Source organism: Corvus moneduloides, chromosome 6 (assembly GCF_009650955.1).
Source record: "Corvus moneduloides isolate bCorMon1 chromosome 6, bCorMon1.pri, whole genome shotgun sequence".
NCBI classification, from domain to species: domain Eukaryota; kingdom Metazoa; phylum Chordata; class Aves; order Passeriformes; family Corvidae; genus Corvus; species Corvus moneduloides.
This window is the reverse complement of record NC_045481.1, coordinates 54,598,193-54,621,296: the sequence shown is the minus strand read 5'-3', so window position 1 is coordinate 54,621,296 and position 23,104 is coordinate 54,598,193. Positions and strand designations below refer to the sequence as shown.

The window sequence follows — 23,104 nt, the reverse complement described above, 5'->3', positions numbered from 1 at the left end:
TCTGGTAGGTTTTGCTCACAGCAGAGCCTCTGGGCAGAGCACAAGCCTACAATAATCTCATTTAGTGATACACCTGCACCATTCACCGGGATTTACCACAGTCTCAGGCTTCACTTGGAGAGAGGAAGGCAGCAGTGCTCCACTGAAAGCCGATTCCTCACAGAGCTTCGTGTTGGGCCCAGCTGCTGGGGTGCCAGGCCACGCTCCGTGGGGAGGCAGGGAACATTCCCAAAACCTGGCAGGAGCGGGGACGGCACAGGAGCCCCGGGTGCGAGGTCCCAGGTGTTCCATTGCGCTGCTCCTCTCTTGCACACACCTGCAGAGCCCTGAAAGCACCAGGCCTCGTCCACACAGCGCGGGAAGCTCGTCCCGTTTCCTCTGCCCTCTACATCCAAAAATCCCATTGTGCTCCCTCTGACCAGGCTGTCCAGCTGCCTGTGCCTGTCAGGTATATTCTGCTACTAGGAGGGATTTGGATAAAGCATTTAAGTATCTGGCAAGCATTTTCTTCAATGAAGACATGCTAAGAGCTAGGCAATCATGTTTTTAACTGTGCTGCCTGCCAGAAAAGTGCACAAACTTCCAATAGCAAAGAAATGAGGTCATTTTGGTCAACTGCCAAAATCAGCACATTTCCTCTTTTGGTTCTGGATGCTGCACCTCCACACTCCACAGTGTGTGACAAGGCGTGAGCGGGAGGTGTAGTCTCTCAGGAAAAAAAATAAAATATAAAGTAAACTGGTGGATGTTAGTTTTTTTCTTTAGGAAAAAAAAGGGGGTGGGGAAGGAAAAGAGGGGGGGAAAAAATCAGGAAGTGTCCTGATGTCACATGACCTCCTCCTGAAGATCTATTTAATTGGAGTCTAGAATAACCTTCCTAAGAAGATGTCAATACTTTATCCTGATGTTACAGCAGTGTAAAGCCTCATCCTGTTAAGGAATTCGAAAGGCTTAAAGGAGGGATGCAGCTTGTGGTTAGAAGGCTGGACTGGAATTTAGTAGATCAGGATTAAACCCTGATCCTGCCACAAGGTTCTGCTTGAGCAAGACTCCTAAATTCCCTTGCCTGAGACCCTATCTTGAGCATGGTCTGGTGCCTTTAAAAACTAAGTTTTCCTGAGCTGGGAATATCTCTTTGCAGTAGAGCAGAGTCTGGAACAGTGGATTTTGGATGCTCATTTGGGCCTCTTAATGCTAATGCAGCACAAACCAAAATGACAGTAGTAGCAGTAATAATAATAATAACAATAATAATTATCTCTCAGTCTTTATTTTCAAGTTAATGTCTGCCAAAAATGTTAGAGAAGTTTCTCATTGTGGCAACTACTGTATTTATGTGCATAATTTACAAGGAGCTCATCTGAATAATATGAATTTTTTATTAAGATTATTTTCTCATTTTCCATTGAGAAGCCTTCTTAGATACTGACTCACTTTCAGCCTTGTGGGGAAAAGTGCCAAGCATTTGTTTTTCTTCTGTCTGCAGTAGTTATTTGACTCCTGCATTAAACTCAGCAAAGCCAAAACTGAATAGGAACAATCTTAATTATTAAATATATTACAAGCTTCACTGTGATTTTAAGAAGAACTTTCATGTGGGGTAGTGGAAATGTGCCAGGGAAATCTAAAAGAACTGTATGTAATCCTCTGTCCTCACCCCTCCTTTCTTCCAGCCTCTCTCAAAATGAGGTTAGGTGAACCCAAATCTAGCGGAGTCAGGGTGAGCCAGTTTCACTTTAGGTTTGCTTGGCAAAAAGTTGCCAGGGCATCCTGCCAAGCCTGCCACTTTTGAGATAAATATGACTTTCTTTCAGGGCAGTTTTATGAGGGGCACAGCAAGAGGCTCATATACTCTGGCAATTCAATTGCAGATTTAGCTACGCAGCAGCTGCCGCTGCTCCATTATAAACAACAGCTCGCTCTGAAGTTCTCTTAAGAAGTTTACAAAAGGGACAGTGTATTTATCTGACGTCTGTTACAGTGCTGTGCAGATACACAGATGGCCTTTGACTCTCACCTTCTGCATCACACCCAGCCGAACCCGGTCTCACAGAAAGGGTTAGGCTTTAAATTTGCCTGCTCTTTTCCTGATGACACTCTCTTCATCTATCTGACAATCAGAGCCAGCTTACTTTCCTTGGGAGGGTCAGATTGGCAGATGAACTACAGTGAGGAGAGGAAACATGTTAAGTATGAAAACATTCTCATAAGCTCTCACAGGAAAAGGATGTAGCTAACACTAAAAGAGAATACTGCATTTCTCTGCCAAACTTTATCATACAAGATTATGCATTTCCAAAGCTTACATTTCTACCGATTAAGTTTCAGTGGTGCTACATCTGCAGGAGGTATATTCCAAAGCACCCTTCCTCTACTCCTCATAGTCAGTTCTGGAGGATTCCTTTTGAGGTCAGCAACAAGCACATGGATCACCACAGGATGCTGCCACTGGAGGGTAACTGGAGTCTAACTCCCACCAGAGTGCTGGGAGCTGCAAAGTGAAGAGCTCCACCGCTGTCTGACCAGTGCCGTGTGTGATCCCTCAGGGAACACCTCCCGGAGCCACAGGGACTGACCAAGTGTCAGGGACTGCTTGAAGCGAGCTCCCTTCCCCAGGTCCTCACCCCTGTGCTGATGGCCTGGCCTCATGCTGGGCACAAACACCCTTTGCTGTGCAGCTGGAAGGATAATTACTTAAAGTTCGTCCTTCCTGCTCTGGAGTCCCCTGCACTTCCTCAGTTGTACACAGCTGGAAGAGTAAAGCCAAGGAGCTGATAAAAGTATGGTCTGGGCACGGCTTTGAACAGCTTGCCCTTTCCTGGCTTAATGACCATATCATCTGCAGTTTCACTGAAAAGCTCCAGTTCTGACTGCCCTGGCCAAGTTTCATGGCTTTTTGTACCTTTTTGGGGAGCAATCAGAATGAGCATTTTGATGGCCCATCCCTAGTCCAAGCATTATTCCCAGAAATGCATCAGTCAGCACAGACCCGTTGACCTTTGTTTGGCTTCCTCAGTCCCACCTGGGCAGCTGATTTTGACTTGTTTCTCATTTTGTTCACCTGTGGACAAGTCTGCCAAATAGGCAGCACAAGTGGTTTTTGCTACACACAGGCTGCTGGACAGACTTTTGCAAGCAGCCCTTGGTTTAAATTTGGTGTCTAACGAGTGGAGCGAATCCCCAGGTCAATACCTGCACTCAATTCTACAAATGCAAAAGAAAAAAGAAAAGCTGCTGGTGTGGGTCATTCTCAGAAAGGGATCCAGGGCTCTCTAAGTTGCCTTCTTCTTATGGCTCTGGAATCACTGCATGTGATGAAAGCAGTCTATTAACAGTTCATCATAAAACATTCTCTGAGATTTTATGTCCTGAATTATGTATATGATTGTTCGGCCTGTCTGGTGACTTAGTGTAGTGGGAAATCTAAATCACTGTTATTACACCTCTAACTAAAGATTTTTAAACTATTATTTTAATTAAATGGAAAAAAAAAAAAAAAAAAGACAAGCTCTCAGAAAAAAAGTACTTCAAAAAAACTGTGATCATTCTTTGAGCAGCCTTAAATATGAAATTGATATTTCTTCTGGTCCTGGGACACACCAGTGCTAGCATGTTATTTCTGCAAGGACTGAGATCTGTGCATTTGTTCCTGTACTTAAAAATGGTTCTTCACATACATTTTCATAATAAAGCACCTTATAACTGCTACACAATTATTACTTAGAGCATTAAGTAACAAGGTATTATTACTCCAATTTTACAGAAGGGAACAAATCATGGAATCCGAAATACTTACTCTGCTTTTGCGTAGGCTTTCTCATATTAATTAATTATGAGACTTAATTACACTTAATCTCACCACTCCAAACCAATTAGGGAAAATTGGGTAAAGTAAAGAAGCAGGGAAATCTGTCTTGGAGATAATCACTTACACTGAAAACAATTTCCACATAGGTATGTAAAAGGACTTTGCAAATGTTAACTTGCTCCCTCGAAGCAACAAGATGGATTTTTCTCTGATTTTTCTCTACTGTCCCTACACCAGTAATGTGAGCTGTGATCACTTCTCCCAGCTTCCTCTCTCAACTCTGCCCCAGAAACCAAATGCAAATCTCTGCTCCCTGACTTGTGCCTTAATCACATGATCACCTTCCTGCCCAGAAGCAGTAAAAAAAAAAAAAAAAAAACTCCAGGCATGTTAAAATCACCAGACTAGAAGAGCTCTAATCCAGTGATTTCAAGGGTTGGTCAGAATTGGTATATGAGATAGATAGACAAATAGAGATATACAGATAGACGTTGCAAACTATTTATAGCTTTCTATTTATTTTGAATCGACAGCAATTTTATTTACTGAAGTTTGTCCCACAAGAGAAATGGTAAATCCTCTAAAGCATCACTTTAAAAGTTTTTCTTACATTGAAGCATCGATGAACACCCTCTGCTGAAACATTAATTCACTGTTTCCCACAGCACTTAGCCACAGGGACTCACAACACATTTCAATGCCTTCAACAGCAGCAGCATTCCACAGGGAACCATTCTCCAATTTCCAAGTCATGGCTCTTACAAAGATGGACTAAGCCAAGGCAAACTGGCCTTTTTTATATTAATACCAACTGATCCTCCCATAAAATGTGCACATTTAAAATCAGAGGAGGAACAAGAACTATTATCTTTTGCAGTTTGTCTAAAGAGGGCTATGAGTTCAAGTAAGTCTACTTGATTAAAATTGGGGAGAGATATTGAACTGACAAATACTAGATTTTTCCTTAATTTCTTTACTCTGTTTGCCAGTGAGTAAGGTCTTCTATAAAAGACTTTGTGAATAAAGGTGTAAATGCAAGTGGAGGAGACTCCATTCATTTACGACTTGGACTTCTCTGGAGCCAAGATTTCACCCAGTCTTCACAGTTGTGACATTTTGTGCTCAGTCTGGCCTATTCCAGCAGAACATTCAGTCTGTGCTCGTAGCAATTATGCCTTGTTTGCATCACACCATGACACGCGTGCTACGAGAGTTTCACACGCCGCAGCGTACCACAGTTTATTTTAAATGCTCTCCAGTTCCCCAAGTGAGCCTCATGGCATGGCAGCAGAATTAAACACAATGGGATCTGGCAGGCTGCATTCACAGGACTGCGTTGTAAAAACAGGGAAAATAAACATTAGCATTTTGACCGTTTCTTGTAGTTTTTCTAAATATTCTTAAGTAAAACAGAAAATGCTTTGCTGAGCCTGAAAAACCAAAGGATTTGCAGATGCAGTCAAATTAGGCAGTTTTCAAATATACATTCTTCCTCACACAACAAAAGTTTCCCCCTTCTTTGTCCAGTGGTGCTTCTGGTAAGGCCAGCAAAGAGCAGCTACAGTGTAAAACATTCAGAGATAACCTGGGCATTCAAAAGACTGAGATGTTCAAACCCTCACCTGAATTCCCACACCTAATGACAGCTTTACCCTCTCCCAAGTACACTTCTACATCTCCTAAGGTAGATGCCACCCCTCTTCATTCAGGCACAGAGTGGGGGTGGCCAGGATCTCCCTCTGGAAGCCTTCAAAGGCACACAGCTCTCTCCTCTGAATATACTGATAACTAGAAACTTTCATGACTAAGACTGGCTTACCATGCACCAAAAATTTTGCAATAATTTCAGTACACAGTCCTCTCATTTTGGCTCCCATCTTCCAAGCTTTGGAATGGACACTTTCCTTTACGCAAGATACAAATTGAATTGTTAAGACAAATATCAGCACAAATTCTGTGTTAATGAGAATCATGTCTCTTCCATGCTTTTAATACCAACCCCTGAGCTTAATTATTATATTTAGTGTCTAGAGCAGCAACACTTCCTACTCAGCACCTGTCATGGGTCCAGCAATTAATTGCATACCACTGACCTTCACAGAACACCATGGAAATTTTATTACTGTACAACTCAATTGCAGTCATACAACACTGCCCCAGAACTATGTCTTATTACAAAAAAATCATGTGCTTACAAAAGGGATAGTGGAGCCAACTGAACTATTTATAATCTGCGAGAATAAAAAGCATTTCACAAGGTTTGCAACATACATACACAAAAAAAAAAAAAAAATTTGCAGCCTTAATACAAGACAAATGTTACCAAGATTCACATTATAGACAAAAGTGGAATGGAAAATATTCCCCGAAGTCATAATGGCAGGGTTATGCAGTATGCTATTTAAAAGCTATTCACCAATGTCTTTTTCCTTTTAGTCAGAACTCTATGGTAGAAATTCAATTGAAGAAAGTCAATTAATCGAAATTGTGGTTCCACAACAGAGGGATTGGATGTGTAAGATGAAGCAGCTGAAGGAAAGAACTACATTTGCACACCTGACTTGGTCCTAGGCCCAGGTCTGCCACCTTGGAGTTACCTCTCTGCCAGTTTGCTGTTTTGAAGGGGCTACATCCTGCTTATGTCCTGCTGCTGTGGCTTAACCCCAGCTGACAAATCCAAAACACAGCCCTGCACCGAATACGATAAAGAAAATTAACTCTATCCCAGCCCAGAGCAGCACATCTGCCTTACTCCCTTCTTTTAACAAAATGCTGCCACTCAGCATATTTCTTCTAAGCTCAAGAGTCTCCTTGCTCCTTTCCAAACCAAAGGGTTCCCAAAATTATTACATGACTACTCTACTTTCAAACTGGCATGCTAATGTAAGTCAGGGCAAGGAGACTTTCTCCCTGGTTTCAAGGGCTGCGCCCAGGATGAAATAACTCGTCACGCTCAGAATTCCAATGCCAGCTCCCAAGTTCCCAGGCTCAAGTGACCCAGTAGGACATAGCCACAAACCTCCACACTCACACTTCTGCACCTGCTGCAGACGCAGGGTGGGAAAGGGACAGTGCAGGAGGTGTCTTGGGCTTTGTGGAAGGTGTACACATGCACCAAGGAGCATCAAGACCGGCTGCTTTGATAGCTTGCACTGTCCTTGTGCACTTCCAAGGCATTATCCAAATTTCTTACAGGAGTGATTGATAGGCAGCAGGCTGGCAACACACCCATGCAGATGGTGAGGTAAAATACCCATCCCCTGAAGTCAAAACCCAAAGAATAGCAAGAGATAACTGTGGAGCTGGAGGTCACTACTTGATTTGCATCGCCCAAACACCTCGCTTGATTTTCCAGAAGAAATGAAAAATGCTTCCCACCATGACAAATTCCTCACGTCTCAGGCAATGCATTTAATTTCACCAAAATGCAGTTACAGTTGGGTTTACCACATCGATCCAGTTTCACATCTTTTTTGGTTAAAAATTTGTAATCTATACTGCCAATGACAGTAAGATCACCTAGCAAACAAAGCTCATCAACAACAACGCTTTGCTTTGAAGAGTCACCTACACATGGCATGGATGATGTCTGCAAGGCAATTCAGGGCTCTGTGATGGTTGAGATTTTGTTGTGAGGGTTGTTTTTCTTTTCCCTAAGAAGTTCATTAAAATTTTTCAGTTGATATAATAGATTCTTCCGTCTCTTCAGTACAGCAGAGGAAATGAAGTGAAACTAGCTTCATTGTAATGGAAAAGTGATCTCATAATTTAATTCACTTTGCTCCCTAATCACAAATGCTCAGAGAGCACGAGCTAGGGAAGGAAGGTGTAAAGTGATGCTGCAGCGTAGCACCCACAATTAAAAATCTCCCTTCCTGAAGAAGTCTGGGTTACAAATCAGAATGAAGCACACATGTTATTGAGATTACTGAAAAGCTGTGGGCAAGGTTATGATTTAGAGGCAACAACCCTGCTCTTCTGAAACTAAATTCAAAATACCTGTCGATTTTGCTGACACCTTGGCTTAGATATTCTTGAGGCCTGATCACAGAGCATATTAATACACATATAGGTGCCTACAATGACTTGCTATACAGCCTGATGTGAAAAAGAAGTTACAAAATGAATGCAAAGACGACAGACAAGCCTCCCCTCTCCCAGCCAGGAAAGCTTTTATTGCCACGTCTTCAACACTTTCACTTCTGCCAGAAGTCCCCTCTGCCCACCTGGCCCCTCCAGCTGTCCGAAGTGTCTCCTCCAGACAGCACTGCTGAGCAGGCAGAGCATGGATTAAACAGTGTTACATGTTCTTTCTGTCATTTTTGGTTTCAGTAATTTAGAAAATCATTTTTCTCATTGTGGATATTTTTAAGTAGGGTAAGGGAGGTGTTACAGAAAAAAAAAAAATCTCCAAGATCAGAATATATCAGAAACATGACAACACTTAACATGTCATTGTGACCATGAATATGTACAGAAACACACACACATACAATTAAAGTCAAGTATTTTGGAGGAGGTTTAAAAAAATAAAACATGCTCAACAGGAAGAGTCTGTTTAATGTAGGATTTAAGCAAGGCTCTCCCATTTGCATAGATCACTTACAGCAACAGCAAGTCATTAAATTCTCCCATAAAATCGTGCTATATTTTGTCAAAAGTGACACATTCCTTGCAGATCACAGTGCCTTTCTCATGCTGTTAATAAGATAATCTGTTACATGAGGTTTACAAATCCATTTAAATTGATTTTAATTAATGAATCAATCACTAGCCACTGATGACTTGGTCTACAGACAGCAAGCAATTCAAAGCCCCAGGCTTCTAATCCAAAACCAAAATCCACATTAGAGCAACAGGACATCTCTCTGATTGATAGCAACACAAAGATGTTCAGTTCATACACATTTAGAGTGTATGAACTTGATCAAAATGTATCTCCAGATCTTATGCATTACAATTCCCATATTCAGGACTGTTCAACTAGAAAAGCAATATTAAATCATTTACATTTCTTTGCAAGGGGAAAAAATTAAATCAAGCAGAACTATAACCTGTTCCTAAACTTTAGATGCTTATTCCACTTGAAGGTTTTTCCCTTTGTTCTTAAACAATCTGTTGTTTAACATTAATTAATAGAAAATTGCACTTCTTATGATCACAAACAGGAACAATGCTTTTTACATTTGCTTTGATGCCATGAAAAGCCACTGCTATTCTCCACTGCTCAAGTGCTTACATTTTCCCTTAAACAGAAAACAGGAAAGAAGCAAGATTTCTGCCCCAAAATCAGCAAGCAGAAGCAGCGGGAAGAACATCCTTGTTATTGTAGTAAGTTAATTATTATAATTATTGTTATTACAAGAAGTTAATTACAATGCAGTAAGTTAAATCCACAACGGGTGGTGTGATGCTGAGCACTGCAATCCCTGAAGCAGCAGCATCTGGCTCCCCGTGGCAGAGGGGACACACCTGAGTGAGGCTGCTTCTCCTGTATGCACAAACAGCTGGTGCTCCCGCACAGCATCTGGGACTCAAGCACCTCTTGAACTAGCCCAGAGAAAGGAAGGAATGATGCATGCCTCCCCAGGATCCTCCTTCAGGGATGCAAGCATCTTCCAGAGGAAGAGCTGCTCCTTCTTCGAAGGTGACAGGGAAGGAAGGGTGAGACGGGCCAGCCTGCCTCCAAAACAGTCTCATGTTTATACAGCTACACGGTGCCAAGCCCAGGCCACCCTGCTCACACAAAGCTCTGCACTGCTCAGGCCTCACAGCACAGATCCCTGCGTGTCTGGGATGTGACTCTGCACTGATTCCTCAGCCTCACACAAAACCTTACCCTCAGAAGCAGAGCAGGAGGCACTTGGAGATCACTACAAACTTCCTGTACCAGAGAAGCTGGTGCTGAAAATTGCAGTCATGGAGCAGTTATGCTGGTTTTGATTTCTTTAAACACTCTCTGCACCTTTATGGTCCACTAGCATCCCTTTAAATATTTTAAGAAAAAACCTGATCCCTCAGATTCCACAAAGCAGCTCGCTTGGATGCTCACTGTCATGCCAAAAGTCCCAGCAACCCAGCTCAGCACAGCACCATTATAATAAAACACTTGTAGTGGCCTCTCCCTGGAGGGATGCTACCAGCCCTGCTGTGGGGGAAAAGAGCAGTTGGCATGAGCTGTAGGAAAAGTGCTGTGAAAACAGTGCTGACACAAACCTGACAGTCAGGAGGGGACAGCCTCTGCCTCTCCCCTAAGGGCAACCTCACAAACAGCCCCTCCAAGGCTCCAATGTCATTGCCTGAGCAAGGCATTGACCCTCTCCAGGTCTTTCCCATGGACATGGAGTTGCACAGAGAGCGGGAAGAGGTGGCAAAAGTCTCTGTTATGGGTACTAGTCTCCACATGAAAGGGCTCCCAGCACCCAGCTGCCTTCAAGGTGGTCTGTGTTCCCTCGTTTCTGCCCCCGTCCGATCCTCTTCTATCGTGCTGGACAAACACCTGACTCCAGCATGGACAGCAGCATAGGATCAGCTGTGCCAGCCCTTTGGCTCCAGAACCCTCCAAGCACCCACCATCACACCGAGGTCAACCCACCAGCACGGAACGGCACCAGCTAAGAGAGGACCCAACTTTTAGCTTGCTTTATTAAAGCCATTTCACATGTTATCTGATACAAAAGAAGGTGCTGCCTAATGTGCAGTAACCATTCTGCCTGCTTAAATGAAGAGCTCTGTATTTGTTTTAATCAATACTGCATACAGAGTTTAACTAACCCTGTCAAAATTAGACTCGCTTTTTTTAATGCAATATCTACTAATTTATCTCCCAATACTCTTGCTCTTCATGGTTTGTTAAAAACAAAGATGTTTTGGAGGGAAGAATAAAAAGAATAATTAAAGAAGGTGGGTTTGGCTTTTATATGCTGCTAATTAATTAGAGAGTTAAATTAACCAAATAATAAGTACAAGATACCAAACTATCTTTCATAATATTTAAGAAAAGCATAAAGGGTTGAACAGTTTCCAGGTGTAAACACATTAAGATCAACATTGTACCAAGCCTGAATCTGGCCCCATTAGCTCAAAAAGGTAAATAGTGCATCCCCTTGCACAGATGTCAGAGCATACAGGCACTCCAAGTTTAAAGGACAGATTCTGCAGCCAACAATGCTCCACTGACATAGAGACAATCAATGTGTCCTTGATTATGAGGAGGCAAACAGTTTTCACTGCAAAAAATGGAGACTGAAAAACAAATCATGTGTTTTTATTTTATAAGTTCCAAGTTTGGGTTGGGTTTTTTTCAAGCCCTTTTGGAACACTGAAACAGAACAAAAATAGTTTGTTGCACAAGCATAAAACAAAGTAACTGCTAAAAAAACATTTTAAATTTACTCCTATGTGTTCAGTTCTCACTCCCATTAGCCTTCAGGAGTTGGATGATTTCACTAAAATATCTTCCTGTTTTCTGGAAAACTGATTATATGGGTTTTGTCCAAGAATTGTGCCATAATGTGTTCCCTTTATTTCACATGCTGAATATCACTGCTGGAAAACGCACTGCAGCACAGAACGTAGTATATGCCAATGCATCCTGACATTCAAATCAAGACCACAAATTATAAACAGTTTCAGCAAATTGACTGGAGTGCCTTTGTTCCTCAGACATACATCTTCCTATTGCTTACAAAAGCAGCATATACTAACCACGAACGCTGCTATAGCCAGTACTGGGAAAGGAAGTTATTGAAGCCTGGATTTCCTGCTTTCAGCCCAAGCCAAGAACTGTGAGGCTTGTAGTGGTTTCAGGAACTGACTCATCTAATGATTCACGGATAAGATACTGGTTTTAATATATTTCTGATCATAAGACTCAAACTTCAAAACCAGTGATGCTTAATTTTTATTCTAAAGTAAAAAAAAAAACACAACAAAAAAGTACATAAATCAAGAAAACTAATATTGTCATGGGACAAACAGGCTAATAATTATAAATGTGTTTTACAGTGAACTCTGTTTGAATAAAAAAAAAAAAAAAAAAGGTGTGTTAAATGTCCTGGAAATTCATTTCAAGAGAATGTTGACATTGAATTAAAAATCCACTGTCAAAAACTCGAGTACTTTCGTTGCAGTCCTGATACAGCTGAAATTCAAGTGGAGAGCAGCTGGGACATCAGTGCATTTTTAGATGTGCCCTTAGGTACAGGTATGACTGCTCCACCCTAATCCATGAATCCTAGAGCTACCATTGTTAACGCACCTGGTTTCTGTAGCTGCGTACAGAAAGGATCATCAAAGACTGGCTGGTAGCAAACACTGGGGCATTTGAAACAACAGGAAAGTTTTGTCTCAGGAGTGACTGAAACTGCAGTGGTCAATCCTAAAGCAATGACTAACACTGATTTTAAGTGCTCACACACGCACCTGCATTTTGTGCTCATTCAGAATTCAAGCCCAGCCATCTTTATGCATTTAGTTCTTCCAGAGGGAAGCAGCCTTCCAGAGCATCCAAATGCTTTTTGCCCACAACACAAATCTCATCAGTATGCTGTAACTTGAACTGCCAGGCTCTTGCACCTAAAAAATAGCTGGTGATGGAAGCTGAGTTCTGCGAGGCTCATGTATGGAAAAGTACTGGTTTACTTTTTAATTTCTGAACTGCAAGCTGCAGCCACTCACACTCTCAGTGCAGCCTGGTGGGGACGGAGGGGGACGTTAGCATTTCTGTATTTCACCCTGTGCACAACTAGCACAAGGGAAAAAAAAAAAGAAAACAAAATGCATCTTGCTTGGAGGAAAAGAAAAAAGAAAAGCAAAGAAAAAACCAGCAGTTAAAACACTTGACAAGAAAAGGCCAAAGTGCACTCCGTGGCTGGCAGTCATTTTATGGCTATAGTCCTACAGCAGATTTACTTAGATGACGTCAGTGGCTCCAATCCAGCTTTTCTTTGGTAGCATTTACCACTTGCCTCTTGAAGCCTCCACTATGCTACAGAGCAGTAGACCATAATCAAAATTCCCTTTGTGAAATAGAGTTTACCTCAGGGCACAGAGGCATTGCAAGCTGAATTGCAGGCTCTTCACCCTGTACTGCATGCCCAGAAATAAATAACCTACAATACTGTACTCTCCTTAATACAGAAGAACCATTAAAAGCAGCCTGCTACCTAAAAAAGGGTTCTTTAATTTGTTTCCAAAATCTCAGAAGCCAGCATATTAGTTAATTTTCCAAGCAACCAAGAACTACAATAATTCTACTACCCTTTGGACTTCTTTGTATTGCTTTTAGAGATTTTGGATGATAAAGTTATTTATGGGTCACTGTTTTACCAGCAAAAATTATTACTAATGCTAGAGGCTAAAGTGAATCTGTATAGGAAGCTGCATATTTAAAACTGTCTTTCAAATGTGCCCCTTCAACTGCTTATCTACAGCTGCTCAGTAAGCATATAGTAAATATGCCAAGAAGCAGAGCAAGAAATTACTGTGCATAAGTGATGGTCAATTTAATGAGCAAAATGCACATTATTTGGAGCTGTGGATTTCCTATCACAAAGCAGTGGCTGAAACCAGCAGAACACCAGTAAAGCCAAGTCAAGGAGATACCAAATAAAGTGAAACTTCACAGGCTCTGGAGTTTAACCAAAATAACCCCCACAACCATAAGAAATACGTGTCTTATAGTACTAAACAAACATAGATTTGTTAGGTTTTAATGGACCCATCAATCCAAAGACAGCCATACTCATTATGAGTGGTAACTAGATACATTAGTGAACTGAAAATTGCCTCTCACAGTCGAGCACTCAGAAATAACTCACAGGGAAGATGCACACGTGCCTCAGAGAGCTGAAAGTCTCAATACCCTTCCTTTCCCAGGGTCTTTGCTTACCTTGCCCCTAATCACACCAGAATGAGAGATCACAGGTCTAGTCTGCAATGGGCCAGAGGCCAAAAAATGCTACTGTCACCCAACTGCATGAATCACATCATGGACCTGAACTCTAAATCTGAATTCAAAACAGATTTAAAATGTGGGGCGACCCCCAAACCAGCTGTAAGTGGACAGACACACACATTTCATGTCTGCAGAGAAACATGGCAGCCTCAGATGCCAAGGGCAGGAAGCCTTTCTCATTTTCTGCAGGTGCCAATGTCAGCTCAGGCAGAGCAGCAAGGTGGAAGCATCACTTCACTGCCCATCCAGCTGGCTCCTGGGTGCTGTGTCAGCTCCTGCCTCTTTCCAGGCAGTTCATCTGGGTGAACATCAGTGAAATGGCAAAGAATGGCCACTGTTCAGACTGTCCATATTTCTCTGTTCCAAACGGACAGGAGAAAAATTTGCTTCTCTTTGACTTCTTTTCGTTGCTAAAAAAAGTGGTGTCAGCAAACAGATTCAGAAGATGATTGTAAATTTCTTTGAGAGAGAATCTAATCCTTTTCTTGGTCATTAAGGATCTGGACATGAAAGGCACGACAAGAACAAGTGGCCCTTTCTTTTCAATACCCAGGGCCAGGAAGGACTGGAAGCAGCAGAAACTGCGATGGGCAAAGGGACCCCACAGTGACACCATGTCCGTGAGCAGCAGCACAGGAGGCGGGATAAGGAGGACCTGCCAAGAGGGATTGCAAAAGGAGGGAAAAAAAAAAATCACAGCGATCCAAAGGCAGGAGAGCTTAACCAAGTGCTGCCCAAGAGCAAGTATGTGTATTCCCAGGGAAAAGGAGGGTCCTGGCAACCAGGGACAGCTGTGGTGCCCTGCAAGGAACAGCGAGACTGAGCCTGTAGGGCAGGGGACAGAGGAATGTGCTGCAAGGTCAGAGAGCAGCACAGATCCAACCCTAAGGACACCACGGAGGCATTGAATGGAACACTGTAGTTATGGCTGGAGACCTCCTGCAACAAAATAATGACTCCCAAAGAAAGGCAGGGGTAGGGGGAAGATGAAGGAACTTCCACTGAATCTTCCAGTCTTCTCCAAGGCTTTCAGTTGATCGCGGAAAAAGCAGAGGAAAAAAAAAATCTTCAAAGATCAGCTGACAGCAGATGCAGGGACATGACTGGTTTTAAAGGTTAATTTTTTTGAAAGAATGAAGGTAAAACCAGGGATGTGGAAAATGAAACTGTTTACAGAGTTTTGCCTTTTTATTTTAAACTGTAAACCAGCTTCAGGACAAAAAAAAATATGTATGTACTCATAGTGGTGATAGATTAAGTGTGAATAAAATTTCCTTTCTCCCATTAATTATTGTCCCACGTCACCATATTTTTTTAAATTGAGATACACATAACAAAAGCTTTAATCCCCTAAACCTCTATGAATTTACCTTTTCTTCCAACGTCTGTTCTGACATTTTCTCCCCTCAAAACCAAAATGTCACTCCTGAATTATAATCTCCCAACAGAAATACAACCACGTAAAAAAACCAAAAAACCAAACAAACCATGCCAGCTAATTCCAAAAATAAGCACCACTGTTCACAGCACCATGAGGTGAATGAATGGTGAGAGATTCCACCAAGGGAATAATTGTGATCTCTATAATGTTAAGGAATAATTTGGCACCAAAAATACCCAAGGCCATACTGGTTGGCGATTCAAACACGAAGCATATCAAAACACTACTGATAAGCTAAATTAACAGATAGTTTATCTGAAGCATATACTGGCCATATGGTGCCACAACTTCTGTTGCCTGTTGCTGGCATAACAATAGGCTACTGCAGTCTTAGACTGGAAGCACTATTTGACAAACTGTCAACAGCATTTTTATTTTTTTTGCAGAGCTCTAGGGCAATGGCACACTCGCCTATTTGCATTTTTTTTTTTAAACAGGTGAACAAAGAGTAAACCAGATGTCGACTTTAGAAATCGAGCTGTCTGGATCAGGAGATTTAACAGAGGCAAGCATACTGCTACAGCTCAAATCTAGACAATGAGCTTTTCTAAAAACACTCTGGCCTAGGGGAGTGGCTATTTAAAACACTTGGCTTCTTTTATTTCAGCACTATGGAAGTGAATTCTACTCTTAAGTGCCAGCTCAAATGAAGTCATTTTGTTTCACTGGGGCTTTCTTTGCATTTCAGAAATGTAGCATGTACTGTAGTAACGGAAAAGACAAAAAAATCGGGGGGGAGTGTGTGATGTGGAAACCAGCAATTTGATCACATACAAAAAAAAAAAAAATCTTTGAAAGGACAATTCAAGTGCAAGTTACATGAAATTTACTTTTCTCTCTTAGGGAAAAAAAAACCAAACAACACAACCAAAACTAAACTACCAACAAAAAATAAAGCCCAAACCACTTCTGAGTGCTTTAGAAAGACCTGGTATTTACAACCCCCTCAAGCTCCACAAAGACAAGGGAAACGGACCAGTAAGGACCATTTGCAATGGGACTTGAATATGTTACAGAAACACGTTCAGTTAATACCAAAAGTATAATGAAAGTTGTCTTCCTGCTTTATTTTAAAAAATTAAATCTTACTACTTGAGGACAAAAAAATCTTTTCATAACAACACAGCGATCTACTCAATCACTTTAAAAACTGACAAAATAAAAACTACTGTCAATCAATATAGAGTAGATCTGTCTATGAGATTCAATTATGAAAATGTGCTTTTAGCTGTGTTCCGTAGGAGTGTGAAAGACATAATGAGAAAAAGAGATAACTTTCTGTTCTAATAATCTGTTCTGCTTTGATAGGCAGTTATGGGAACATATTTATTTTCTGACTTATACCCAGCTAAGTATGTAGCATTTTTAGACTATCTTTCCAAATTGTTCTTGAACATTCTCAGTTAAAAAAAAACCAACTCCTTTCATGTTAAGTTGAGATTGCACTTGAACTCTTTCCAAAAGCCAGAGCTGTACTGAATTATGATAATTAGAAAGCTGTGCGCATAAAAGGCAGCATAGTTGATGCATTTAAAAAAGTTCATGCCAGAGAATATAAGTTCAATATGTTCTCACATAATTAACATTTCCCATCATTAGCAGCAGTTTTCAGTTCATGTATCTGTAAAAACAACAGCACTCGTCATTGTTTTAGATTCCCAGTCAATAGCATTTTAATAGTTTTACACATAATCCTAAACTTTCCTTCCCTTCCCCCTCCCCACACATGGAGATTTCACATTCTACCTCCTGACCTGCTAGCAAATAAACTTGGATTCTGTGCTCATGTGCTCCTGCTGCCACACAGACTGACTCCAACCCGACACTTTAGGGAACACCTAACAAGGGCTAGAAACCCAAGAAGGCCGTTGCAAAGCTCCAGCAGGATGCAGGGGGAATAATCACGTTGTTCCAGTAAACAGTGAGGAGAAGACAAAGAACAAGAAGTTGTAGGTGATACCTTCAACTGGACAGGAGCCAAACTAAAACAGGCTGTCTCTGAGAAAGCAGGCACAGGCTGGAAGGAAGCAGGAAATGGGGTCACAGCCCTGCACCAACCGGGCAAGTGTCTGCAAACCCTTCACACCCTCTGCAGATTTCCACCGCGTTCTGGACGTATGTACAGAAATTCATCGAGCAAATGAGGGCATGAAGCACATGATGGGCTACTCTTTGAGACTTCCTGGGTAGAGTATCTCCAATTAGTTGTTAGGAGCTGGATTTTGACTTCAATTCCTGTATTTTGAAATTAATTTAATTCTGGTGGAACATTAATAACCTGATCCAGTATAAAAGTTGCTGAATCTGCATCAACACAGACAGAAATTTTGGCTTTACCAATAGCAAGATAAAACTCACAGTGATTGCAGTGGGATTAGGATTTCATACAAAAACGAGAGGTTTGTTGTATTAAATCAGAAAACAGCTGAATTTTGTGTGACAGATCTGAGGAGCAGATTTGAAGTTGCTGCCTCAAAGGACTTAAGTCTGCAACTTTTCACTCTCTTCTGTTTTGGAAGTGAGCAATCATTACAACCAAACACAAAATTATTCCAGGAAATATTATTCTATCCTTGTTCCACTTGCAAAAGTCAAAAGGAGTTTCGTCCAAGAACAGAGAGCAAGATATGGTCATAAAGTGGGAATTTATTGCAGAGATTTTTCTTCTAAAACTGTGTCTTCAGCATAGCTTAGAGTCAGTTGGCTTCACAATAAATAATGCCATTAATCTGTTCATATATCACAGGATGCAATTTAAATTATACAGCACTTTCACAAACTGCCACAAACCCTCTAACAGCCCTTGCTTTCAGAGAGATGATTTACCTCCTGAAAGTTCTAAAATTTTGTTGAGATTCCAATAATTTTTTAATAGTAAAGGGCTGCAGTTTAGGAACATAAAACACCCCTGCTCGCGGCAAGCGCTAATGGCAAAGTGCAACACGGCGACACAACAGTAATTAAACCTCAAATCCCAGAAACCAGGACTATGTCTCTCATGAAAAGGTAGGCCCCTCTGATGAGCTGGGGACTTCAAAATCATTTTTAAAGGGCCAGTTCACACCCTCATTCCAGCCAAAGTAATCCAGCAACAGGCTGTACGAAGTTGGTGGAATTAACCTGAGTTTAGACCAGATTTCTAAAAAGTCAGCCCTCACCTCATATTTGCACATGCTATGAATAAGAGCCCGAATGGAATGAATGATCAGCTGTTAATAGAAATTTGCCTTCAAGTCTTAGGCAGATTACAAGTTAAGCAGAACATAAGCCCCATGCAGAAATTTGAATAAGTGTGTGTGTCAAATCGGTATTCTTTTAAATCAAAGATGTCCTTCTTTAGACATCAAATATCACACTAACCATGTACATAAAGCATATGCTGTAAATATCTTAGTATTTGATCCAGCAAATATTTATTCCTATGAGTCATCCTGGTCACTTTAACCTGAGGAAGGATTGGATCCAGCAAATATTTTCTTCCTGAATAAATGGAATCACTACAGAAAGACAGCTTTTAAACCATCTCTGGAGGGGTACAGGATTAATAGTAGTGACATGAAGGAATACCAGATAGAATGAGTGATGTGTATATATATGTATGGTGTATATCCAGTAAGAAACCAAGTGTTCATAACAGGTTTGAAGGAAACCTTCTCCCAAACACATTCAGAACTGTACAGTAAATCTCCATGTTTTGGGCACCTTCTCATCAAATCAGATTACTTCTGGCGAAATTCTTCCAACAGTGTAACCATCCTAATTTACAGATTGAAAACTGACAGCTGTATCATAATACACGACTGCATATTTTTACCTTCCCCTTTTTTTTGAAGTGAAAGACACCAGTATTTCTCTATAGCTCCAGAAGTTTTTATTCCTGTATTGCCTGTATCTTACCTTGAAGGTTTGCTTACAATACTATCACAAAGGCGGCTTAAACAGAAAGAAGGCAGAAATGTTTTTTTCCTCTGCATGTGACTCAACTGAACTTTTTCAGGCATGGACAAACAAAGCCTAGAAACCACTTTAACGATATCCAAAGCCACTACAGCATCCAGCAGCAACAACAACAAAAAAACCCACTGGTTCCAAATGACACCAAACACGCTACACACATGCTCACACATCTCCACACATCACCACGCTATCACTGCTCAGCTGGACACTCACGGCCGGGTCCACTTCGTAATTAAGTTTCTGCTGTTCTTTTCTAGCTGTTTAATTAAAACTCCTTTAAGCACACTCTGTCTTTACTAAGACTCCTGTCAAATCAACATTTTCCCTCTGCTTCACTGCTTGCATACACCCCACTCAGCACTGACTAAGAAACTGGAGAATATAAAACTATAATTTGAATCTCAAGAGCTGTTGTTACACTGCCCTGGCTGAAAAGGCCAATAATATTTACTTCACCAAAGCGGCGTACACAGAATTGATGCTCCAAATACACCGAACGTGTTTAGCGATAAAGTACTTTCCAAAGGTATTTCTAGATCGCTAAGAAGAAAAATTGAAAGAAATCCTTTGCATCCAAAATTTCTGCTTGGTCAGCTGATAAAAACCTGGAGCAAATAAAATGCAGAATTATCCCTACTGGTATAGAAAACGCCTTATGACCTAATTAAACACCAGTGCAGTGTGAAAAGACATGTTTTACCACAAAGGTGAAAAAATAAATGCACCTCTAAATGTTTACTCTCAATGAAAATAATTTCAAAAAGTTGATTTTAAAAACTTGCAACTTCAGAATGTGACCCAAACATAAAATCTTCAATTTTGTGTTTCAAGAACATCCACTGTATTAATTCTTGTATTTCTATTCCTAGATAAAGGATGCATGTGTGTGTATATAAAAATATATATATTCACATACAAACAAACATGCAAGCTTCCCTCCCACTCCCAGAAGTAATTTAATATACAGGTCTGTGTCATTTTTAATAGCACCATCTTACCATCAGTACAATCTAATATTCTGTAATGGTATTCCCCAACTATTTATAGAGATAGCATACATCATACATTACAGACACACATTCCCAATCTAGGCTTGTAAGAAGAATCCTACATAATTTTAAATTAATGTAATTATAACCATTTTTGTTTTCATATTCAATTGCAGGTAGCACTTAGTTATTTACATGAATTTTCCTGTTAGAGGCATTCCCACAGAGATTTCCATATTAGATGTGCTGCATAATAACCGAGCATGCAGCTAGGGAGAGCAGCATGTTATCCATACAGCTCCCAGCTTTGCCATTACCCAGGTCAGACAGCTCTGTAAAACCGCTAACTGCCAAAATTGCATTTCTAAACTTTATCAGCACGAAGAGAAAGCAAATATGCTCCTGCTAATACAGGAATACAGCTGCATATGTACTTTTTCTCCCTGAGGCTCTGCCATTTCGGCTTACATTTCTTATAAATCCTATTTCAAGTCAGAAAACACCAGTACAATCTGATGTTTCTTGGCCTTTCTTGCCTAGATGGTGTTCAACACGGAACAGTTAAAAAATACTGGGAGCCATTTACATTCAGAGAGCGCAGGGCAGAACTGCTCCCTAACTTTCCAGCACTTCTGGAGGTCACTTTTCATTTCTTCATATCAAAGGCAGGCACTTGTTTCTAATAAGTTAACAACTCTCCTGAGAAACGTGGGTGGCTGGTATTTCATTGTTTCATAAATATTTTTATACTGGTAACACCATTCAACTTAAAACAGATTTCAAGAGGAGAAAAATCACGACTAGGACCGCGTTCAACAGAGGTAGGAGCGCAAACTTTTTTACTTGGTGAAAACAGACATTATTTCCCCCCTCCTCTCGCTTTATTTCGCCTCGCTGTTTTTGTTTGGTAGTGTGGAGGGGGCCGCTTTGTTTTAATTTGGGTACAAAAGCCGCACTGTATAACTTTTCCCTCCCCCTTGGAAGTGCACTTCCTTTGAAAGCGCTCCTCTGCGAACAAAGGCTGCCACCGGCCCTCCGCACCAGCGCTGGGGACAGCTGTGCGATGGAGCTCTTCAAAACCTCGCCGAGAAAAGAAAAAAAAAACCCTGCGGTTCCTACCGAAAGGAAGTTTTCCAGGGACAATCTCCTCGGTGTTGCTGTAACTGCGACTTTGTCTTTTTTGGATACAATGTTTCTGCTGACTCCCGAAAATTTTCCACTTGAATGTGCAATTAACCAGCAGCGGCGGCAGCAGCAGCTCTGGAGAAGGAGAAGAAGCAGCGAAAAAGGACATTCCTTCTTTCATCTTTTAGAGGAAAATAAAAGAGGGGAGGGAGGCAAAACTGGGGGCAGCGCGGCGAGCGGAGCTCCGCGCCAGGCCGGGCCGCCCGGGGATGGCTCCTGAGCGCTGCGAGCTCTGCGCCCAGCCCGGGGCTGCTCGCGGCTTTCCTGCTTCCCCGCGTTAAAAAAAAAAAAATGTGAAAAATGCCAAGGATCGGTGCGCGCGTGTGCGTGTGTGCGGGGGGAGCCCGTGTGTGTGTGTGTGCGTGTGTGAGTGCGAGCGGCGTGTGAGCGCGCCGGTGCCGGGCGGTGACTCAGGCGAGTAAGTGGAGCGGCGGCGCGGGGGAGCGGAGCGGGGCGGGCGGCAGCGCCTGTTGCAGCTCCGGCCGCGGCCCCGCAGCGGCACAACTCCGCGGGAAACTACTTCTGCCCCCGCCGCGGCCCCCGGCCCGCCTGCCCCGGCACCTGCGGGGGCGCCGGCCCCCCCCGGGCCGCCCCCGGCCGGGACGGGCCCCCCGCCCCGCCGCACAAAGCGCCGGCGGCGTGCGCGCCCGCGGCCCCCTCTTACCTCCGCGCCGCGGCCCCCTCCGCGCACCGCCAGCGCGCCGCACTCCGACGGCAAAACTTCGCCCGCCGCCCCCGGGCCGCCCTGGCTATTTATGGCCCCGCGCCTATTTTTAATCCGCCGCTTGACTATTTATACCGCGGCCGTAGGTTGCCGCGGGCCGGCGGACGGAGCCCTCGGAGGATGAGTTGCTGCCCGGCCGGCGGCGGGGCGGGCCGGGCTCCCGGCCGGGCTGCGCGGCGCCAGCGATGCGAGGAATGCGCGGAATGAGGGGAGGAATGAAATGAACGCGGGAGCGGGGCGGCCGCGGGGCGGAGCGCGGCCCGCCGCCCCCTGCGGCCGCGGGCGGGCGGGCGGGGCGGCGGGCGGGGCCTCCGCGCCGCGCTGACCTCATAGGGGAGCCCGCGGGAGGGGACCGGGCCGGCCGAGCGGGGCGGCCGCGGGACCGCGCTCGGCGGAGCCGCGGGGCGATGCCGTCCTGCGCGCCCGGCGATGGACCGGCGGCGGGGTCCGCAACACGGCGTGCGGTGCCGTGAAACAGAGTTCCAAAGGATGCGCTGGACAGGGCTCTGCCATGGGGTCCAGCTGGGGAATGGATGGGGAGGCTCCCCTGGGAAGCTCAGTGTACCCGCACTCACATCCAACCCATGGGTGCCCTGTAAAGCCCTATGCAAACCCTCACGAATCCCTAAGAAACGCAGCTCTGTGTCCAAAAGGCCAGCACAGCACCCCAGGGCCCAACAGAGCCCCAGAGCATGGGATGAGAAGACATCGCACCCCAAGCTGACATGGACATAACACGGCCCAGGGGTCCACAGTCTTCACCCACAATCCAGATCCTGACCTTTCTCATAAAACTGTCCCCAGATTCAGATTGTGCAATGCCAGTTTTGCACCACTCCAAATGAGTGAGCCTAAGTGCCACTGGACTGACTATCTGTACCCTTCTTGTACTTGTGCAACCCATCCCCCAGAAACACTCCCCAAGCACCATCACAGGCACGTCTCCTTCAGTTAACAATCCACTACCTTATGGAAATAATTGCAGGGAAGGCACAGCTGTTGTGCTTGTGAAAATTCATATTTGCATAAGCAAAATGGATAA

The 23,104-nt window shown here is 43.1% G+C and overlaps 1 protein-coding gene and 1 long non-coding RNA gene across 5 annotated transcripts in view; one reads left to right on the top strand and one right to left on the bottom strand.

Moving 5' to 3' along the window:
* The window catches only part of TEAD1 (TEA domain transcription factor 1), a 153,092-nt gene extending 131,708 nt beyond the window's left edge, over positions 1-21,384 (bottom strand). For all 4 annotated transcript variants that reach the window (XM_032112479.1, XM_032112480.1, XM_032112481.1 and 1 more), the window contains exon 1: positions 21,273-21,384. The gene's annotated coding sequence lies outside the window, so the exon portion shown is untranslated. The remainder of the gene's footprint in view (positions 1-21,272) is intronic.
* On the top strand, positions 20,792-21,640 carry LOC116445634. Its single transcript, XR_004240838.1, has 2 exons — positions 20,792-20,974; positions 21,138-21,640. It is a non-coding gene; the product is annotated as an uncharacterized LOC116445634 (long non-coding RNA).
* The last annotated feature ends 1,464 nt before the right edge of the window (positions 21,641-23,104 follow it).